The sequence below is a fragment of the Sarcophilus harrisii genome, chromosome 2 (assembly GCF_902635505.1).
Source record: "Sarcophilus harrisii chromosome 2, mSarHar1.11, whole genome shotgun sequence".
Lineage (NCBI taxonomy): Eukaryota > Metazoa > Chordata > Mammalia > Dasyuromorphia > Dasyuridae > Sarcophilus > Sarcophilus harrisii.
In genome coordinates this window covers 184,934,802-184,949,264 of record NC_045427.1, presented here as the reverse complement: position 1 = coordinate 184,949,264, position 14,463 = coordinate 184,934,802, and the positions used below count along the sequence as shown (strand labels likewise).

Genomic DNA, 14,463 nt, shown 5'->3' with positions numbered 1-14,463 from the left:
TGTTCCAATCATGTTCTATTTTGTATCTTAGTAATTTTTCTTCTTAGACTGTAAGCTCCAAGAAAATAAACTATTTGTTGATAGAATTGATTAGACAATTCATCTGATTTTCAGATCAAGAGGGGAACAGACGGGACTATTTCACTGACTGAAAGCACCAGCATTTTTGCCTCTACCAAGAATTCTTTGTACTAGTACACCAAAGGACAAAAAGCAATGTTGGCCTTTGTGATGCATACAGGACTAAACGCCATCATTTTTGTAAGGAAAGAAAATTTTATTACAAAGAGAAAAAAAAAGTAAGTTGTTGTTTGATCATGTCTGATCCTTCTTGACTCAATTTTTAGTTTTCTTGGCAAAAATACTGGAGTGGTTTGCTATTTCTTTCTCCAGCAGATTCCTTTTGTCAGGCAATCAGGGGTTAAGTGAAGGCTAAGTGACTTCCCATAGCTGGGAAGAATCTGAGGCTGAATTTGAATTCAGGTCTTCCTGATTCTAGGCCCAGTGTTCTATGCACTAAGTCACTGGCTGTCTCCAAGAGACAAGTAGAATCTGGTTATGATGTTAATGTGGTTGCCATAGTTCTATGTTCCTTTGTTTGTGCCCTTTTCTCTCTGTAATATGATTTTCTACTGGTGCTCTGACCATCACAGAAAGACTGCCAGGAAAGTGGAGAGTATTTGTGTTCCCCCAAAAGTGTCTCATTTGTCTGAGGCCTTGGCAACCTGCTGTGTTGGGATTTGAGCACTGCTAACATTATTCAGAATAGTTGATGATAACTCTATTTTTCCCCAGGGTCAGCAGGACCTATATATTCATTAGAGCTGCCTGTGACTACTCTGCCTGAAGACATGCTCAATAAGGGTTAAAGGTACAGAACCAGGTTTTATTTATTTTTGTATCTTTCAGTGCTGTCTCCACACACATACACACATGAATAATAATATTTATAAAGTGCTTTGCAGACCTTAAAGTGCTAGGCAAATGATATCTATTGAAAGGACAATAAGCATTTAATAAGTATCTCTCATGTGCCAAAGATTGTGCTAAGTGCTTCATGCTCAGTGCTTTACCAATAATATCTCTCATGATCCTCAAAACAATCCTGTGATAGGTGCAGCTATTATCTCCATTTTATAGTTGAGGAAACTGAGGCAGAGAGACCTTAAGTGATTTGCTAGTAAGTACAATGCTGTCTTGTATGTTGTATACTATTCATTCAATTGTGTGATGCAGGGATGTGATCTTCTGTTTGTAAAATATTATTGTAAATATTTAATTGTACAATTGTAATATTGTAAAATATCATTTGAAAAAACTTCTCTGTTGAATGAATGAAAAACATTAATCTGTTGTTCTTGATATTTATATATGATTCTTATTGGTGGGAAAGTAGGCAAAAAGATCAGTAACTGATTTGCTTATCTATGTTTGATATTTATAAAAGCCAAAATTTTTTCTGTTTTTAGAACTTTCCCCTCATTTAGATCATTTTAATGACAAGATCATTCTCCTACCTCCCTTATAATTTTTACACAGATATGCTCTATGTACTTGACTTAGTTCTTCTTTCATAATTACTATTAAATGTTCTAGTAAGCATCTGAGGCCAGATTTGAACTCTGCCTTCCATACATCAAAGCTTATACTCTATGCACTGTGCCACCTAGAAGTTTTATTATTATTTTATTATACAGTAAATATTTGAGGATCATCATAATATGATGATCTTCAAAAACCTACTGTTTGTAGAACTTTGTGCAATACAATGGGTTAAATTCAAACTTTAGGTAAGATACAAAGATAGCCAAGGAATTGTAGACTACATAAAAATCTCATTGCTCATATCATAAAAGCATTCTTTAAAAAAAAAAAAAGACCTGTATTTGACATAATGAGTTTACTTTTGAAATTTGTGTTGACTTTGGCTGCCATGGTAGGAGACCAAAAGAACCTTAGTATGGTCAGAATCAGTAGGTACTTCTCAGGAGGAGAGAGATAGCTGTTAAAGGTAATACTGCAGATAAATTTATTTGTAAAATCTTACATATGAAGGAAATGATGGAAGTTATTAGCATAAGAGCTTCATAGAACTGAGAAACATTTTATGATAGACAAAATCAGAAAGATCAGAAAGGCCTCCAGTGTGAGACCTAACTAAGCAAAATCATCTTGAGAACATTTAAAAATAATTATTTAAGGAGGACATCAAGCAGTAGAAAATGGAAAATGGACTTACATATACTTATAAAATGGGCAGAAATGGCATTAAAGCAGATTAGGATGGGGACAACAGCTGAACTGAAGCAATGTGAGGGAGTTGGGGGAATGATCTTGTCATTAGTCTTGTCACAAAAAAGTTATCTAAATGAGGGAACAATTTTAAAAAGTTAGAAAAATTCTTGGCCTTTATTAATATCAAAAATAGGTAAACAATATCAAATATTGATCTATATGCCTAATTTCTCACCAATATAAATTTTTATGACAATTATCTATACACATCAAGGGCATTTTCAATGAAGGTATGACTAAGGAATAGAGTAATACTTTTCATTCATTCAACAGAAAGGTTTTTGCGAATATTTTACAAATAGAAGGTCATAGCATTGCCATCACCCAATTGAACGAATGATATACAGTATAAAGGATATCAATATACTTATTTTTGTTGATTATAAAACAATATTTGGAACACTAAAACTCTACCTGAAAGGCTACATACATTAAACTTATTCAAGCTTCCTTGAAAGAAATAAAAATCAGGTAACCTTGCTTACTAAATCTTTGATCATAAATGTCAGGTAAGGCATAAAACAGATAGTAAGGTGCAACTCACCAATGATTCTCTATTTTTGTTCATATCTATTCTGTTCATCCTTTGTTTTTGTTCATCAGTGGAGGAAATCACATGCAATGACCCTCCTTCTACTAAGGCAGTTTATAGTCATAGAGAGTTGTCTGGTGCCCTGAGGATTTAAGTGACTTACCCATGGTCATTCAGTCTGTCAAAAGACTTGAATCTGGATATTTCTGACTCTTGAGTCCACCATCCACTATATTATAAAGTCTTTTACTTTTCTACTTCCCTTGCTTAATTTTCAATCATGTAGCTAATGTTTCTCCCTCTTAATCACATGGATATGGTGGTAAGAAGCTTTGCCAACTGCTTTGTGGGAATGTAGATGTAATACATCTTTGGTACTTCTTAGTTCTGCTAGTTTAGTTATTTTATTATAATGGAAATGGGATTAATCTGGCATGATTTATTTTTGATGAACCCATATTGTCTCAAAGTGATCCACCTTTCCCCTTCTAAGTATTAGTGCTCTGTTCTAGAACTTTGCAAGGATTGACAATCAGTGAACCAGCCTATAGTTTTTTATTTTATTCACTTCTTTCTTTTTTGAAAATCAAGATGATATTTTCCCAGTTCCTCTGCTATTTTCTTAATTCATGAAGATGATGATGGTTGAATAGTCGCATTTGCAAATTCAATCAGTACTTTAAGATGAAGTTTGTTTGGGCCAGATAATTCATTTCATGCTAATCTATGCTCTCTCCACTCATCTTGATTTCAATTCCTTCCTTAACTGCTTTTGTTCCTGTATAATGATGATTCTCTATGATAGAAAAAACAAAGTGAAATATTGGTTAAATAATTGCTTATATTTGTCAGAGTTTTAACCTACCATTATACAAATGGAACTTTTCATCAGGGCAAGTGGAGGCAGGTGGTAATTAGTTCCTTCCCTACCTTGCCTAATCTCCCAGTCTTAAAATAGTCTGAGTGATAGATGCTCTTCTCCTAGACTATCTTCCCTTCTCCAGTATCTAATTGCAGTAGTCTTCTTCTTAGAGGGCCTGAGTTCTTCCCAATTCCTGTGTGAAGCAAATTTAGATTGTTCCCTCTCTCATTGAAATTGAACCCATTATTGAACTGACCTCCTAATCAATAATATCCTACTCCCTTTTTTAAGTAGGAAAGGGGGATATGGGATATTGATTCCATATGTAAGGAAAAGTATGCTTTTATTTTAGTTGGCAGAAAAGGGAGAGAAAGGAGAAAGCCATATAAAGAAATGCCAAGGTTTCTATCCACCCATTATTCTTGGATGCTTAAGATGATTGTGGGTAAAAACCCTTTAGTTTAGATCTTGAATTGTCTCTGAGTGAAAATGTTCCTTCTCAGGATTATATCCTCTTTTGCTTATTTGGTTTTCTTCATCCTGGCTTCAAATAGGTCCCTTTCTTGTTCTTTTACTTGACATAAATATAGCTAGTAATGTTGCTCTACTTTTTCCAAAAAAAAAGTATTCTTAGAACTATTAAAAAAGCATCATTGATGTCCATTTAAGTTAATTTGACTGAGTACTTGGTAGATAACTTCATGACACCGTGGAGAGCTGCAGAACTTGAACTTAAAAATCTATATGTTGAAAGCCTCTTTCTGTTAGGTTGGCTCACTTTCTGCATTTGACTCTTCAAAGGTGGTCAAATTCTTTCATTAATTCCAAATACAAGAGAAAAGGTCCTGTATTAATGCACAAGTTGTGCAAATATATGCAAATTATCATTCAAATGATTTAACACTAAAAGGGTCAGGCTTCCCTGAGTAAGTCATTTTCTTTCTTGCCTGTCTGAATTATTTCATTAAGTTGCAGTGATAAAGAGAAGCCTATACTGATGTATAACTTATACAAATGGATGCAAATTATTTGCTTGGTCTGGAAGACCTCAGAATTATATTCCTGTATTCCTTGGAGACCGCTTTCTTCCTCTGCCCCCCCCCCAATTCCACCATTATATATAGATAGGCTATCATTATTATTATAAAGGGAAAATGAAGTAAGAGCAGGAATATGATTATTATAAAGAGTTTTTGTGTGTGTGTTTTGGGGTGGGTGAGGGGAGAGGATCATTCATGCAGAGGAATTCTTGATTCAGGCAGAAGAAAGCTTTAAACTGGTGCCAAACTTTGCACAGAGGTCCATGAACCTAGCTATAGCATGTTTCAAATGTCCCCTGTTGTTATAAATTTGTAGGAGTCATCCTAATGTTTACAGTATAAATCAGTGTTCAATTTTGAACCTTTTTTAGTGGAAAGGGGGAGAATGGGATGTTGATTCCATATGCGAGAGAAGGTATTACTTTTATTTCAGTTGGGGGGAAGGGAAAGAAGGGAAAAAGGGATATAAAGAAATGCCAGGGTTTTTATCCACCCACCATGTTATTTGCTGGAACGTTTAAGATGATTGTGGGTGAAAACCCTTTAGTTTAGATCTTAAGTTGTGTGAGGAAACAAGGGCATTGTTAACATGTTCCACTTTAATAAAAGTGACACTTTTAGAACTTCTATTTAAAATTTTCATTTTTGTTTTTAAGTATGTATGTATTATCTATCTACTTTAGCTCCAGATTACTTATTTTCTAAATAGCCAAAGATAACCTATATTTTCTGTATGTTCCTAACTAGATAATGAGAAATTCTCCCTTGTGCAAGGTTACTACTTTCAATTTGGAGACAAAAGGGAAAAGCAGGAAATCGTGATAGTTCACATTGTATATTTTGCAGTAAGTTCTGCAACATGCTGTGTCCACAATGCTCTTGAGAATTAGGTGGAAAGAACACTGAATTTGCAGTCAGCGGCTCTCAGTTTAAATCCCAACTTTGCCATTCACAATCTATGTGACACTAAGAAAGTTGCAATCTCTCTGGGCCTCAGTTTCCAGATCTATAAAGGGAGGGATTTTGATTGGATGCCTTTGAAGGTCCAACTCTAGATAAATGATCCTGTGATCCTGTGAAATGAAAAGCAAATATACAAATATTAATATTACCATTTTATAGATGAGGAAACAGATTAAAAAAAAAGAATTAGGCCAAGTTACACAGCTAGCAATTGTAAAAGAGATGGTATTTACTAAGTACTTTATCTATCTATCTACATATATGTATGTGTGTATATATATTATATATAAACTGATACATATAGAGATAGAGTGTGTATAGATAACATTACTTGGGATAAAATAGGTAATTAATAAATGCTTTTTCATTCTCAATTACTATGCAGATATAATTATCAACATTGATATAGTGTGATACGGTAGAAAACAAACTCTGGTCTTAGAGAAAGAAACTCTTGGCTTGAATTTTAGCTCAGACACATATCAAGTTAATAAAGTGTGTTTGTAGTTCAGTCATTTCAGAATCTTCATGACCCCATTTGGGGTTTCCTTGGCAAAGTTCCTGGAATGGTCTGCCAATTCTTTTTCAATCCATTTTATGGATGAGGAACTAAGGCAAAGAGAGTTAAATTACTTGCCCAGGGTCACAAAACTAATAAGTGTCTGAGGTCAATTTGAATTCAGCTCTTTCTGGCTCCGAGGCTGGTGCTTTATTTACTGTGCCACCTAGTTGTCCATAAAATGTGTTATTAAACTGACAGATGTCTGTGACATTCTCTCTCTACCAGTTTGTAGCTAACAAAACATCTATTTCATATTCATTTCATTTGATCCTCACAGAAATTCTCTGAAGTAGGATTTTAGTTTTAGTATTTGCATCTTAACAAATGAAGAAACTGAGGCTCCAAGGAGTAATATCTACTTGAAGGCAATATGGGCTAGTAAGAACTAAGACTCCAAGGATATTCTTTTGCCTCCAAGATTAGTCTAAGCTGTGCTGCTTCTCAGAAGGAGGTGATGAAATAGTTTACAGAAAAATAAAATGAGATTTTTATTTTAAAAAAGCAGAGTTGACACTGCCTTAGAAGGGGGAAAAATAACCAGTATCAAAGGAAGAATCGGAATCCGGATTTTCTTCTCATTTAATCCTTTCTTGACCTGTACATCTGTGACCTTGTAAATCCTTGAGGACTCTGTAACATAACAAAGGTGTAAAGGATGTTGACAGGGAAGCTAGTAAGAGCCTTCCCCTTCCCTTATGTTGGGCTGCAAGTCTGCTCAAGAATGTGAGGCAGAATTCAGGTCTGAGGTTTTGTCCTTCAGACGCCTCCACCTGTTTTTGAGCCCTTGCTGTAATCTGTCATGCAGTGAGATGAGGCGTCAGCCTCCAGAGGTGTGAGACATTGCCTCAATATTGGTGCTGCTGCCCCTGAGAAGTGCACTGAGGATCCCAGCCTTGGAAATCTGAGGTCTTAAAGGGGAATTTATAATGAAAAATGACTCAGTTGGGGAATTACATCAAACAGATGATTCAGACAGAGACCATAAACTCTGATATTCCGGTAAGCCAGGCCCGGCAATTGCTGGAGCTAATGAACTCTGCTTTCACATTGGATCCAGGACATCTAACAAAACTCAAAGCATGCTGGGAGCAATAATGGCTATTAGGGAAAATTGAAGGTGATCCAGGAAGTCTGAGGCCTGAGACATTGCAGAAAGGGACACCCATGAACAAACATCAGAGATCACTCAACACAGTACTGAAAGATCTGCATTTTCAAGCAAACTTGGGATTTTAAAAAATAAAATGATAGCTTAGAAATGTTACTGGGTATGTTATTCAATATTTAAAATAACTTAATGTAAATAAATTTGGAGTGTGAAAGTAGAAAGAAGCTGGAAGGAGAAGAAGGCAGAGGGTCAAAGTACTAACAGGAGAGAAACAATTCACTGGGAAATACTGCTCTTGGTAAATACTTACATTCGTAAATACTTCTCTCCAACATTTAAGGAAAATGGCACAGTAAAGGAGGGAGCATTTTTATCCCTTAGCCTGATGTAGTAGGATGAATATAGGAACTGAAATCAGAGAATCTGTTTTTGAATCTTGACTTGATCACTACTTGTATAACCCTGTGTTATACACCTGTTAACCCTGTATGAAAGTCATTTTTATTTCTGTACTCAATTTCTTCATGTGGAATAGATAATCTCAACCCTATTAAATTTTTCCTGCCTTGATTCCATGGTAAAATAAGTATGAATGATAAGTGATAAGTATAGATGGAGACTGAGGGATGAATAAATCATTCTGATCATTTCAGAATTTTCACAAAGGGTCCCTATGTTAGTTGCTATCCATTTTCTCCATCATTACAATTGTTCCTTTCCAATTGTTTACAAAGATGGACACACTCAGGTTATTGTGTTCCTCATCTTCATTTTCAGATACCACCTACTCTAATAACTCGGGACCAATAGATCACAGTACCCACAAACTTTCAGCTTCTGATATCATTCCATATGGAATTCTCTAACAAACAGGCTCTTTTCTCTTTGTTATTCAGTCATTATAAGTCATGTTTGACTCTTTATGACATGATTTTGGGGTTTTCTTGGTCAAGATAATGGAATGGTTTGACTTGGAAACAAGACATTCTCAGAAAGGATAGGCTACCCTCAGCTTCAAGATTGGTGCTTTATTCATAAAATAGTCTTGCTAAATTTCCCCTAAATGTCTGTCTTTCCTATTAGAATCAAGGAATTATATACAAAGAGCTAGAAGGTTCTTTGGCAGTCATTTTGTTTAATTCCCTGATTTTACAGATGAAGAAATTGAGGTCTGGATAGGTATAAAGTAACTTTCCCCAAATTACATAAGTAATAAGCAGCAAAACAAGATTGAAACCAAGATCTTCTGATTTCAAATTCATTCTGACAGGACATTGTATTATGAAAAAACTTGACAGGCTGAAATTATGAGATTTTTAGGAGTAATATCTGGCAATGGATGAGGGTGATATTCTGGTCATATGAACAAGCATTGATTATCTGGGCTCCACAAATGGGTGGAATCTTGACACAAAACATCCTTGTCTAAGGGCTATCCTGGAAAAAAAAAAACTTTATTTAGATTCAAGAAAGACCTGGATTCAACTCTCAATTTTGCCATTTAATATCTATGCCATCTTGGATAAGTTGGTCCTCTCTGAACTTCATTTATTTCCTCTGAAAAACCGTTTGGAAGAAATGATTTCTAAGATCTATTCTAGTTTTAAACCCGATGGTTCCACATGGCTGCATCTCAAATTGTGGTTGTACAGGGAGTCATTATAGCATGTGGGGAGCTGCTTGGTGGTACCAGGAAAGAAGATACACTGTTGATGGTACTACTGTTATAACTTGAAAATTTGAGTCCATCTCTACCAAGAATAGAGAATTGCTAAAAGAGGAGGATGAATCCTTTAGACTCCAGAGACAAAATTTCCTTTGCTTCTCCACTAGAATATAAACTCCTTGAGGGCAGGGACTATTTTACTTCAATATTTGTATGCCGAGAGCCTGGCATATAGTTAAGTACCTAATTGACCCTTTTTCATTCTTTCAAATAATAGTAACATATGTATAGCATATTTAGGCTCATAAAATACTTTCCTCATGAGAAAAAAAATAGTGCAAAGTGAATAGTATAATCCTTATTTTGCCACAAGGAAAATGAGACTCGGGTGAATTGGCTTGCTCAAGGCCATCCAGCCAATGAGGATCAGAAGTAGAATTTAAAGCCAAGTCTCCAATATATCAAGTTCAGACCTCTGCTCACTCAGCCTTGCTATCTCTAGACTTGAACTAGATGACTGGAAAAGAGAATAACTTATTAGAGATGGTAGAGTGAATTACAGAGGAGATAAAGACAAATTTTCAATGATTTATAATAGCATCATCTTCCCCTCAAATTTGCAATAGCATCATACCTCCCCAAATAGATAGGGTGTACATCACTTCATTAAGATAAGGTCACTTTGTGGAGCACCAGTGGTAACCTTTTAAAGAATCCACTCAGGTTGTTTTAGTTTTCATCTCACAACCAGAGAAATGACCTTGTTTTATCAAGTTTTTGATTCTTGAGAAAAATTCAAAAAATGAACTATCATTATTTCTATGTAAAATTGAACTCCCTTGCTTTGCAGAATGAGGAATATTAACCAAGTTTATTTAAAGCCTATTTAAAAAATTATTTCCTGTTTCAATCAGTCACAAATAATATCTCCAGGGCTTCTCCCGAGCTGTATGTCCCTTTTTCTAAAAGCATACAACCTTTTGCCCACTCACATATGGCAAACTGTCTAAAAGAGATTGAGCAATCAGCATTTGATATCAGGGTATCAGTATATGCCTCTGATGTCTGTTCCCTACTGTTTTCCTTCTTGACATTTTGACTGACATCCTTAAAGTGAAACTACCCTGTATTTGCAGTCAGAGGACTTAGGCTAAAATCTCAGCTCAGCTGTAACTGTCAATAAGTCATTTTACTATCAAGGGTATTAGTAAAATGAGAGGACTGATTTCAAAAATCTCCAAGAATTCTATCAGCTTTAAGTCTTCTGATCTACATTCTCAAACTTACCTGGCCAGACCTACAATAGCTAGAGTCAGAGATCCTAAGAACTAGAAAGTACTTTAGTTATCATCCAATTTAACTGGTGTGTGTGTGTGTGTGTGTGTGTGTGTGTGTGGAGGGAGGGACAGTGACAGAGAGAGACAAAGAGAGAAGGGGAGAGGCAAAGGGGAGAGGCAAAGGAAGAGAGAGGGGGAAAGGGGAGGGGAAGGGAGGAGGGGGAGACAAATAGAGACAGTGAGTGACATAGACAAATAGAGACCATTCATTTGGAGATGGAACCTTACAGATTTTTTAATCCACCCCTCTCATTTTGCTAATGAAGATTCTGAAGAGGCTGCCCAAGGTCACACATCATTTAAGTAGTAGAAATGAAACTTGAACTCAGGTCTTCTATAATAAATGCTCATCCACAGCTCACTTATTTTGCCATAGTGCCTTTTTATGTACCCTTCTATGTGGTAGCTGATTTCCCTCCATATGCCTGCTTAACCCATACTGTCTATAAACCCTATCTAGTAGGACTTATAATCTGTTAGTAGACAGTTTGTCTAGTTGCTCATACGTAATGTTAAAAATAGTTTACTGAATTAATGAATTTGTTAAAGATTTGTTCAATTGTCCATAAATGGTATACATGCATCACAAAAGGATAGAAATCACCATATCTTCTTAATTTCCTTTGTATAAAGCATCATGAGCAGATCAGCATTTCAAAAATGCTATTTTTGGATAAAGCAATCTTACTGGGTTTCATTTCTTTCATCTGTAAAAAAAATGGGATTAAATTATATCAAATGTCTCTTTGTATGTAGTTTATATAGTTCAGAGGAAGGAAATAGGTACATTTTTCAATCCATGAACTGGATACTTTGGGATTAAAATGGCCAGTCAATAGGCTGAAATCTTAATGGGATTTATCAAAAGTTAAGCTTTAGGTAGACATTAGTAAGAGGACTTATTTTAGAATCAAAAGACTCGTAAGTCCTCAGAATGATGCTATCTCACACTAGCTGTAGAAGTCAGTTTAACTATGGACAAGTCACCATGATTCTCTGAGCCTGTGTTTCCTGACCTCTACCAATGGAGGATGGAATATATGATGCCCTAACTTCTTTGTCCCAAATTAGGCAGTCAATAAACATTTTACTGATCACCTACTATGTGGAAGGCACCATGCTAAGTAAGTACTAGGGATACAAAGAAAAGTAAAGTATTTTCCATATTCAAGGAACTTGTGATCTAATGGGGATATGGTATGTAAAAAACCATGCTAAAAATAAGATATATTGCAAATTGGAAATAACTGACAGAGTGAAGGCTTTTGAACAAAGAGGGATTGGGAAAGGTTTCCTGTAGAAGGTAAGATTGTAACTGGGACTTCAAAGATGCTTTAGAGATCAGGAGACTGAGATGAACAGAAAGAGAATTCCAAACATAAGGGGGAGCCAGTAAAAATAATGCCTATGGAGTCCCAAGTACCAAGCCAAGACTAACCATTTGACTTTTATTAATTGCACCTCCATTTGGGGAAGAATCCTAGTCCCAACCTGTTTAACTGCCCTTTCCCTCTGGTTGAGTTTCTCACTTTCTGTACTTTACTACCATGTCTCTGTACTGGCACCCTCACTGCCCTTGCTTTACCTATATCCTATGTTTTCCAATATAGCATGGGTGGAAAGAAAGAAAAATAAATCCTTGAAAAAGGAATAAAATTATTTCTTCCCTATTCAAGTTATGTGCTAGGATTTTGAAATTGGAAAATATCCATGCTGTTGAGTAGGAAGTAGGGAGGCAGGACTACTATTGAGGGTCTCTGGCTCAGGATTCTGGGCTATCTTTATTGAGGCCAGAGGAAAGATGGTACAAAGAGTGGTTTGATCCACCTGGCATATGCTGCCTCCTGTCTCTCCTTCAGGATGCCTCGCTGCTTCAGCTGCTGCTGACTTGTCTGCCCCTCTCCTATCAGTAGTCATTCATCATACTATATGCTAGTATTGTGCTAAATTCCAGAAATAACAAATACCAGCAAAAAGAAAGACTTCCTACTTTCAAGGAGCTCATATTTTAGTGGGGGGGGGGGGGAGAGACAACATGTAAAAGGCAGCTGAATGCAGGATTGGGAGGGGAGGAGATAATTTGACTGAGATCAGTGGGTTCTCAGTATTGGCATTGGTTGTAGTAGAGTTTACAATCTGATTATGTAGGTGGTGCAATATAAGTCATCTTGATCTATATATGGCCACTGGACTCAGATGGCTCTGGAGGGAAAAATGAGGCAGGTGACCTTGCACAGCCCTCCATCACTTAAATCCAATTCACTTGCAAGTCATAGCATCATCTCCCTGATGTCATGGTCCTCTTCAATAACAAAGGACAAAGAACAACAATTGTAAGATAAGTGTATTTAAAAGTTACCAAACAAAATGCTACATGAGGTACTAAACAGGAAGGGAACAATAAAATCAGGAAAGATTTCATGGAGGATGCAGAATGGCAATGTTAGGAATATCAGGAGGACACATGAGATGACTTTATCTTGAATAATCTGATTCCTTTGGAAGGAAACCAGAATAAAAATTAAAGGTCTTATTGTAACTGTTGATTTATCTGTGAAGGTAATTTTGGATGCATGGAGCACCGCTCAGAACAAAGACAAACTATGCTTCTCTAAATATAAGGAAGTCCCAATTGGGGATGCATTTCTCCTTCTACAGCTTTCTTGGGCAGCAGAATCTTTCCTAATCCATAATGATGGGTCTGAAAAGAATGCTAATAGGAGAGAAGGATGGGAATACACACATAGTATCAATCTTTGCCCACTCTGAAAGGCCATCTGGGTGAGGCTACGCATCAGACATTGATCAGTACACATGTGAGAATCCCTTGTAGCCCTTTGGTGGATAAGCTAGGAAAGATCTTTGGACTTAGTAAAAGTAGGAAGGATTAAAATACTGTTGTAGAAGGAAGCAACAGGGGCCAGGATGGCCTTGAAAATCTAGTAATAGATTGGGAGTCAGAGACCTGGGTTCTGGTTCCAAATTCAACTATATAACCTTATTTAAGTTGGGGCAACTGGGTTGTACAGTGGATAGAGTGCTAAGCTTGGAGTCAGGAAGACATGAGTTCACATCCAACTTCAGACACTTACTAGTCATTTGACTAGTAAATTGTGCAAATCACTTAATGCTGTTTGCCTTAGTTTCCTCATCTCTAAAATGAGCTGGAGAAGGAAATGGAGAATTGCCATCATATTTTTGCCAAGAAAATCCCAAATGGAGTCATGAAAGGTCAGAGATAGCTGAAATGACTAAATTATAAATTGTTCTCTATTTTGACTGTAGTATTATGTTTAATTCTGAGCACCATATTTTAGGAAAGATGAGAGCATCTAGAGAAAGGCAATTTAAATATCAGAGTTCTTTGTGTTCCAGTCTCATGATTATATGAGGATCAGTTGAAAGAATTAGGGATATTTAGTCTGGAGAAAGAATGATTGAGGGGGGAATATGAAAACTTCAAATATCCAAAAGGACATTAGGTGAAAAGAGTTAGATTTGTCCTGTTTGGCCCCAGAAGTCAGAAGTGGGATCAATGGTTTGAAAGTGCAAAGAAGCAAGTTCAGAGTTGGTGCAAAGAAAGATTTCCTAACAAATGTTTCTTCAAGTGGAATGAACAAAGAATTTTGCCTTCACTAGATGTATTTACACAAATATTCAATGAATATCTTTCAGCTATCTTGGTGAGGAGAGAAGTAACTGGAGGCACAGTGAATAAACCACTGATGCTGGAGTCAGGAAAACTTGAATTCAAATCTGGCCTCAGGCATTTATTAACTGTGAACCTGTGCAAATCACTTAACCTCTGTTTGTCTTAACAGTAAAATGGGAATGATAATATTACCAACTTTAGCTGCTGTGTTATTCAATCTGATGAGATAATTATAAAAGCACTTAGCACAATCCTTAGTACACAGCATTATATAAAAGTTTATTTCTTTTCCTCTTTGCCCCAACATACGTTCATTTGTCTCTTTGTTACCCTCTAATTCTCAATTTCTGTAATTATGTAACTCCAAATCTAGAGCTCTTTCTACTATATCACAATCAAAATCTTTAGCTGCTCAAATGATTATCTAAGGTTACAATTTTAACTAT

At 36.1% G+C, this 14,463-nt stretch overlaps 1 long non-coding RNA gene across 1 annotated transcript in view; it reads left to right on the top strand.

The window, feature by feature from the left end:
- Window positions 1-569: 569 nt before the first annotated feature.
- The window catches only part of LOC116421481, a 66,741-nt gene continuing 52,847 nt past the window's right edge, over window positions 570-14,463 (top strand). Inside the window, exon 1 of the long non-coding RNA XR_004231852.1 lies at window positions 570-871. This is a non-coding gene — a long non-coding RNA (uncharacterized LOC116421481). The remainder of the gene's footprint in view (window positions 872-14,463) is intronic.